The sequence below is a fragment of the Triticum dicoccoides genome, chromosome 2B (assembly GCF_002162155.2).
Source record: "Triticum dicoccoides isolate Atlit2015 ecotype Zavitan chromosome 2B, WEW_v2.0, whole genome shotgun sequence".
NCBI lineage: Eukaryota > Viridiplantae > Streptophyta > Magnoliopsida > Poales > Poaceae > Triticum > Triticum dicoccoides.
Genome location: NC_041383.1, coordinates 694,522,683 through 694,532,011, shown reverse-complemented (window position 1 = coordinate 694,532,011; position 9,329 = coordinate 694,522,683).

Sequence of the window (9,329 nt, the reverse complement as noted above, 5' to 3'; positions counted from 1 at the left end):
CGAATTTGGGGGGAATTTTTGTGGGGGGGGGAGGATTTTTGCGCAGTGGGCGGGGGGAGTTTGGCGCATGGTCCGTTTCTCCAAGTGCATTCCCACGTGTCAGTGAAGAGGCAAGCCGAAGCGCGTTCCGTTTGCGTGAGCCGTGTGCAGGACCGAATGTGTGTGGGGTGCAATGCGACCGCGACAGGAGTGTTGTGAGTGTACCGCCTTTTTTCCTTTTAAACTAGGTGCTTCGCACCCTCAAAAAAATGTTGCCCCGCGATCCATCGATACTACTACTAGTAATCCGGTAATCCTGACTAAAACGGCGCGGCCGGGTCTTTTCCCGCGCGATATGCTGGGAGGTTGGCTTAGTTGGGTTTTTTTAGATTTGTGTCGGTTGGTTATGATGGTGTGCCTGTCATCCTGCAATATAGGCCGTCCGATCTATAGGAAACTATGACAATTTACCCGCACCCTTCTCCACATTTGGAGATAAGGCTTTCCCTCGTTCATCCTTTTCTCCCACAAGATCTTGATCTTCCGTGCAACGTACGGGCATCTTGCTAGTACTCCTACAATATGTATATTATTGTGAAAGTTCATATACACCGGCCGAGAGTAATGCAAACACGGCAGATTTTCAGTACATTTCGAACTTTTATAGGACAGAAAATTAAAGAAACCCGACCCTAAACCTATTCTACGGGGGCGACCGACGTCCTCCATCTGCGATCTCTATGTACGGGGGCGGGGTTCAAGACCCGTGAAGTGAAGGTGCGGTCTCCGGCGAGGAAGAGTAGAACACGGGATACGGACCGGCCAGTTGGCACACCATGCCCTGCCGCCTCCCATGCCCTACTCATCCTCGGAGGAGTCCCCGACCTCGGTGGTGCCGGACGTTGGACGGCGGCAAGTAGGACGCGTGGCTCACGGTGGTCCCGTCGTCGGTCGCCAGCGTGGCCACCGCTTGTGCAGTCGCGTCCGTGTCTGGCTACGCTGCTATTGCGTCGCGAGAGGCAACTTGAGCGAGGGCGGTGACCTCGAGCTTCATCCCCGAAGACATGCTCTCCCACAGAGCGTTCGCACTTGCGGTCATGGCGGATGTGGTGCGAGGTAGGAGGACGATGCGCTATGGTGTGGAGGTTAGCTAGGCGTTGCCGCTTTAATTAGCGCATTCCGGTGAGGCCAAGCGTCCGGGTGCGTCATTAAGCCGCCGGAGTTGGTTCCTCGGGCACTGAGCCTCTTAACGACGACATACGAACGGACGGCATGAATGCGGGAAGCTGGCGCCGGCTAGGAACGCACCGCGCGACGGCGCGAGGGACGAGGGCTTTGGTGTGCTAGGGTAGTCAGCTACGGTCATGGCAACGTTGGAGATGCCCTTTGCTCAAATGTGATCCCCGCATGTCATTGGAAAAGCAAGACGACCCGGCATGGTCTCAGGTCCATAGGATGCAGTTGGTCACGCTACACCACTCCGTGGACGCGTCACGGCGCCCCGTGCATCCTCGACGAGCCGGGTGTTGGGGTGTGTTTGGATTGTGGCCAAAGTGCACCTTACCAAAATTTTGGTCATGACCCAAAGATTGGTCTTTGTTTGGATGGTTGCCATTTATTTGGCATGACAATGAACTCTAGCCAACTCTAGTTCATTTTTCTTGCCAATGTCGGCCAACTAATGGGCAACCAATACCTCAATTAAAATTTTGGCTACCCAATGCTTTCATGGGGCAACCTTGGGCACAAACCAAACATACCGTTGGTCGTGCCATAGCACTAACGCCACCCTCGGAACACTGAAATCGACCGTGTCTATCAACGATATGAGCGTGTCGCTCACCGCGGTCGCCGTGTCCAGAGGCGGTGCTGGAGCTGCGCCCCGTTGTTGGCCCCAATGACCCACATGAACGGTTGTCGGTGGCGAGGAGGTCGTGGGCCAGCTCCTCCATTAGACTAGTCTGCGCTACGTCGTCCCGACGGGTGTGCCCCACATGTCGGTTTCCCTGTTTTCCCGGCCATATTCGGGCGTCAGTGCTCCACGTTGCGCATTAGGCCTTTCACTATGTAGGCCAAGCAAGACAACTTATTGTTTATTTGAGCCGTACAAGTGTAATCATGTGGCGTTTGCTTATTTCTCATTCCTCTCCAACCCTCTTCTCCATCGATCATGTCGCCCTCCAGTCGAGTCCATCCTCCCGCATGCCTCATTTGAACATTCCGCCGAGTATCATTCGCATGTACCCACCCTAGTCCTCTTTCAATAGATCTCCGGACCCTGAGATGAAATCGAGAGGGAACGAGTGGGGGCACGTGATACCTAAGGCGGATTCAAAATTTTGAACCGGTGATCATAGCATCCGCAAATCATATATAAAGGGTATTCAATGTTCGTTTCGTTTTTGAACATACAATATACTCCCTCCTATCCTTTCTACTTTACATATAAGTTTTATGTGTAGTCAAAGTATCTCTACTATGATAAAAAAAGGTACAAACATTCAACAACGCCCAATCAATATTGTTAGATTCGTACGTACTCCTAGATTTGTACTCGAGATGGTTTCCAATTTGACTATTGACAAGATTAATAGTACTCCTTTCACATAGCTGAGTAAGAAATCTTAGGCTGTGCACCGTGACCAAGGAGGAGGGGAAAACGAGAGATATTAATGTTTATTTGCTAATTAATAGTATTGCATGCAATGAACTAACCACTGCATGTCATGTTTGATAGTCTCAGGTCATTAAAAGCATGCACAGTGAGGGAGTCCTTGATTAGGGGGTGTCCAGATGACCGGACTATGACCTTTGGCCGGACTCCCGGACTACGAGGATACAAGATTGAAGACTTCGTCCCGTGTCTGGATGGGACTTTCCTTGGCGTGGAAGGCAAGCTTGGCGATACGGATATGTAGATCTCCTCCCATTGTAAGCGACTCTGTGTAACCCTAGCCCTCTCCGGTGTCTATATAAACCGGAGGGTTTTAGTCCGTAGGACAAACAACAATCATACCATAGGCTAGCTTCTAGGGTTTAGCCTCTCTGATCTCGTGGTAGATCTACTCTTGTACTACCCATATCATCAATATTAATCAAGTAGGAGTAGGGTTTTACCTCCATCGAGAGGGCCCGAACCTGGGTAAAAACATCGTGTCCCTTGTCTCCTGTTACCATCCGCCTAGACGCACAGTTCGGGACCCCCTACCTAAGATCCGCCGGTTTTGACACCGACATTGGTGCTTTCATTGAGAGTTCCTCTGTGTCGTCACCTTTAGGCCCGATGGCTCCTCCGATCATCAACAACAACGCGGTCTAGGGTGAGACATTTCTCCCCGGACAGATCTTCGTATTTGACGGCTTTGCACTGCGGGCCAATTCACTTGGCCATCTAGAGTATATCGAAAGCTACGCCCTGGCCATCATGTTAGATTTGGAAGTTTGAACTACACGCCTGACATCCGCGGATACTTGATCTTCGACGGATTTGAGCCACAGCCGAGCGCACCGCAGTGTCACGATGGGCATGATCTAGCTCTGCAGCCGGACAGTGCCCAGAGGGCCGCTCTGGTGTCTGCTCCGACCCTTAGCTCGGAGCCGACTGCGCCGATCGAGGATGGGTGGCTGGACACCGCCTTGGGGGCTGCAATCTCTACGGCGATCGAGCCGAACACCAGTCTTGTCCTTTGCGAAGCTCGCAACTCCAAAGTTCCAGACTCCTTTCCGGACTCCAAGCCTTCCGCGCGCCTGCCGATCGAACCCGATTGGACGCCGATGATGGAGTTCGCCGCCACGGACATCTTTTAGCACTCGCCCTTTGGCAACATTCTGAATTCACTATAGTCTCTCTCTTTGTCAGGAGAGCCCTGGCCGGACTATGGTCAGCAAGGTTGGGATGCGGACGATGAAGAAATTCGAAGCCCACCCACCACCCACTACGTAGCCACTGTCGATGATTTAACCGACATGCTCGACTTCGACTCCAAAGACATCGACGGTATGGACGCCGATGAAGGAGACGACCAAGAACCAGCGCCTACGGGGCACTGGACAACCACCTCATCCCAAGATGTATACATGGTGGACACACCTAAAAGAAACAAACGACGAGGAAGAAAGGGACGCAACGAGGGATCATTCCCTCGAAAAGCAATCAAAGCGGCGGCGTAAGCACCACGCCAAACCCCACATCGACAGAGACCCAGCCATAGAGCAGGGCGAACCGGCGGACGATGAACATGCCATCGAGCAACCGTCCGAACAGGGCAACTTGGGTAAACCAACCGAACAACCCGCCCCCGGTGAAGATGATAGTCCGGACGACCTCACGCCGGACAAGTTGCTGGAGCAGAAGAACCTCCACAAAAGACTCGTCGCCACTGCGCGTAGCCTGAAAAAGCAGAAGCGGAAGCTCAAAACAGCGGAAGATGCACTCAGAATAAGATGGGGCAAAGTACTCAACACCGCAGACAAGTATGGCGACAGTCGTCACACAAAGAGCTATCCGAAGCGAAAATTGCTACTGGAATTTGATGAGGAGGCCTTAGAGCCCCCGCAATCAAAAAATAAGGAAGACACCCGGTCGGATAAACAACCCATGGCCAGCATAGAGCGGCAAGGGGCGCCGCACTCAAGTCGGCACGCGATCCGCACAAGGATTCGCATCAAAAAGACGGCCCAGCCAGATCTATCTACGGGCCAAGAAAGCAAGCTCTAGTAAGCAATGCAACGCAACAAGTATCCGAACATCACGGCACACCCAAATATAGGGGTGCCGCACACCCCCTATGTTTCACCGATGTGGTGATGGACCATGAATTTCCAGCGGGGTTCAAGCCCGTAAACATAGAGGCATACGACGGAACAACTAACCCTGGAGTCTGGATTGAGGATTATATCCTCCACATACACATGTCTAGAGGAGATGACCTCCACGCCATAAAATATTTACCCCTCAAGCTCAAAGGGCCAGCCCGGCATTGGCTTAAAACCCTTCCCGAAAACACCATAGGAAGTTGGGAAGAGCTCGAGGATGCTTTTCGGGCAAATTTTCAAGGGAGTTATGTCCGACCTCCGGATGCAGACGATCTAAGTCATATAACTCAACAGCCCGGAGAGTCAGCCCGGAAACTCTGGAGCAGATTTCTTACTAAAAAGAACTAGATAGTCGACTGTCCGGATGCCGAAGCCTTAGCAGCTTTCAAGCATACCGTTCGAGACGAATGGCTCGCCAGACACCTTGGCCAAGAAAAGCCAAGAACAATGGCCGCATTAACAAGCCTCATGACCCGCTTTGCGCAGGAGAAGACAACTGGCTGGCAAGAAGCAGCACCAGTGACCCAAGTACATCCGAATCTAGGGATGGAAACGGAAAACCGCGATGTAGCAAGGACCAGCGCCGCACCAAGGGAAGCAGTTTGAAGAGCACGACAGTCAACGCCGGATTCAAAAGCTCTCGGCAGCATCAGAAAAAGCCGCCCCTTAAGGATGACAGGGACAAGCTCTCTAACCTCAACAAAATCTTGAACAAAATATGCCAAATCCATATTACTCCTGGGAAGCCTGCAAACCATACCCATGGAGATTGTTGGGTCATCAAGCAATCCGGCAAACTCAATGCCGAACACAAGGGGCTTGACATACCAAGCGAGGACGATGATGAACCCCACAAGCAGAGCACCGGAGAACAAAAGAAGTTCCCACAAGAAGTCAAAACAATAAACTCACTTCATGTGACAAAAGGGAAATACAGAGTGGCGCCTATGGAGATACGCGCCATACGGCCTATACCAGAGGAGTCCCGCCACTGGTTGTTACAACCAATCACCTTCGACTATCAGGATTACTCTAGAAGTATTCGGAACGAAGGCTGGACTGCCTTGGTCTTAGACCCGATAATTGACGGACTCCACTTCACACAAGTCCTAATGGATGGCGGCAATGATCTAAACCTGCTATACCAGGACACAGTCCGCAAAATGGGGATAAACCCAACAAAAATTCGCCATGGCAACACTTCCTTTCAAGGGGTAAGGCCAGGCCCAGATACCCATTGTACGGGTTCTCTCCGGCTGGAAGTTATGTTCGGCCTCCCCGACAACTTCCGCCACAAAAAGCTAACCTTTCACATCACCCCATATACAAGTAGCTATCAAGCACTACTGGGACGCGAAGCTTTCGCCTGCTTTAACGCAATACCGCATTATGCATCCCTTACACTTAAAATGCCCGGTCCGCGAGGCATCATCTCATTAAAGGGAAATATCAAGTGTTCCTCGAGCACGGAAGATTGTGCGGCGGCCTTGACAGCCGCACACTAAACCAGCTTTACTAGTTAAAGCACCTAAACAGGTCATTCAAGACCCCAGACATGGCTAGACGAGTCCGGCATAAACACACAAAGGCTTACTAGCCGCATACCCCTGTACAAGGGGCTCCGCGCGTTTACACCAAGAGACAGTAAAGCTCAATTCTACCCATCTTCTGAATTATATTTTGTTTATTTAATACAACATAGATTTTCGCACGATTGTTTTCAACTAAGTTCCTCTCTTTTACAGATGAACATCGTGCTACACCCGTCCAGGATACGGCACAACGGAGACACAGGCGCAGACGTGCAGCAGGGACCCATTCCAAGGATTCTTTTCAGATTAAGACCCAACATAAACCTTTTTTTACTGTCTCTTGTTGATAACATCCCCTGGTTTTTTGTTATAACCGAGGAGGAGGCTGGCGTCTTGGCATGTGGCCACGCCAGAATTTTGTGTGTACCTGGACACCAGGGGTTTCTTACCAAGGGCTTTTGTTCAGCCCGTTTTCATAAAGACCGAATAACTTAGGGAGTGTTCGGCGTCGTGAGTTTGGCCTTATATGCATTAGCTCCGAATCATGTCTTTGGTCAAATGGTGGGTTTTCCCGGCTCCTGTGTTTTGCTGCCTTAAGTTCTGCTCTATCGGCTAAGGCGGCACCAGAAGAACTACTGCGATTGTGCCCCGGTTCGGCCAGGCGAGCACCTTAGTAGAGAAAGCCAAAAACTGACTATCATGATATAGCGTGAGACTGGTCAACCACTCGATGACTTGCCAGAATCTTTAGGACTCCTCCACATTAACGAAGGGCCATTTCCCGGTCAGGCACACACGCGCCCCAAATTCGGGTGAGCGCGGTGCCCCTAGGGGCTATATAGTATCCCCACTGTCAAACTCCTATGGCTAAGTGAAAGTGATAAAGCATTATAGTCCGGTTACCTAGTAGCTGCGCGATCACCTCCTCTATAGGACCAAGATGTTGGATCAAGTGTGAAAATGCGTCTTCTACGAACACCCCCGCATTATATGCGTGGGGGATGAAGCCAATGACTGCCATCTTTCAGGTTATATACACATATACATTAACGGACGCACATGAGGTATTCTAATTCTTGAAAGCACAAGTATAAAAAGCTTTTATATTCCATCGAAACATGGTTTTACAATAATACAAATTATTCGAACATAACATCCTTTGAGCACTGCGTCTCTATTAAACGAGCGCCCTGCAGAACTTCCTCAAAATAGTGCTCAGAAGGTACTCGACTTTTGTCTGAATCTTGGGATGCAACAACACTGGCCTTCATCTCCGCCCAGTATGTCTTGACACGGGCAAGAGCCATCTGTGCACCCTCTATGCACGCTGACATCTTCATTGCATAAATATGCGGCACCGCACCAAGGAACTGCTGCACCAAGCTAACATAACTCTTCGGCTTGGGCCTTTTCGGCCACAAATGACTCACGACATGCTTCATGGCGAGTCCGGATAACCTGTTCAGCTCCGGCCAAACGATCGGATACCGAAAGTGGGTGCTCTGGATTGTGGAACTGCGACCAAAAAAGTTCTTCCACTTCATGGTCATTTCGATCCCGGAAGTGTTCAGTCGCGTCCGCGGCACTCGCCGCCAAGTCCAGATAAGTGTTCGCCGCACTCTACTTCCGATCCAACGGAGCATACTTAGGATCCCCAAACTTCATCCGGAACATATAGGGCTTTCCAGCCGTGATATCTCCGGCCTGACGTAGCTCCTCCTTCATAGCTCTCATCACAGAGCGAGTATCCTTGGCCTCGGCAATGACCTTCTCTAGGTCCTTCTGTGCCACCCTATCTTCTTTTTCAAGAAGCTTGCAGCGGTCCGCAGCATTCTTCAATTTTACAGCCATCTCGGCCATTTCCTTCTTGCTTTGGCAGTGAGCAGCATGTACGGCTTTTAGCTCTTCAGCCGCCTTTAAGGCAGCCGCATCGCTTTTCCTGGCCTGCTCCTTGGCTTGGGCAAGTTCCGCCCGAAGGTTCTCCATGGCAGCGGCACCATCTGCATTAACCACACATGTTATAAGGTACGGGCATCAAGCTCCTCTTACCAGATGTCTTCGGAGACATTACATACCTTGTGCCTTGTCCAGCCGCTCGTTGACAAGCGCGATGTCGGCATCTGCCACGTCAAGTTGCCGCTTTAGCTCGGCAAATTCATCAGTCCGGCTAGCCACCGAACACTTCGCCACCTCCATAGGAAAGGCGACATATTATACCTGGGATTATGATCCTCTGCGCGCCGTCATCTTTGACAACGCACAGAGTCTCAAGGGCTACTATCTATACAGGGCGCATTTTATATATGCGGATCTGCCAAAAGGTATATCATTTCGCGTACATCGAAGCCTGTCAGCAAACTCCTGACGGCCTCATACAACCCGCTCTCCGCGGATGAAATTCTTCTAATCACCGTATCCATCAATGCGCGATGTTCTTCTGAGATAGACGCTCGCCCCAGCAGATCCTTCAGCTCCTCCGACCATGCACCGAACGGTGCCGGACTAGTCCAATGGCCTCTTTCGAAGGCCGGACACGGAGGGCCTTGGGGCGCAATACGGCTGCCTTCCGGCCCTGCCGGATTCGGAGAAACCCTCTGTGACGACACCTCAGGATCACCCGCCTCGCAAGGCGGTACGGCAGGGGGAGGCGTTCCGCTCTCCATCATCTCCGGACGAAGATCCCCTGAAGATGACCTGTGCTGAGAAGGGTGGAGATCCGAACTACAAGGTAAAATTTCGGTTATCTTCCTTAGAAATAGAACGGGGATGTCTCTTATTTTTAAACCCCCCTTTTCTACTTACGGCTCGATGGAGAGCTAATCCCCTTGGGGGCGCAATGCGACCGGGGCACCCGCCGGCGCCGGACCCTCTGGCGAAGATTTTCCCCCCCGCTTTGAGGCCATCGCCTCCGGGTCTTCAGAGGTGGTCCTCTTCTTTCCCTGGATAGAGGAATTCTCAATTCCTCCTTTCCTGACAGCCTCCTTCACGGAGGTGGTAGCTTCT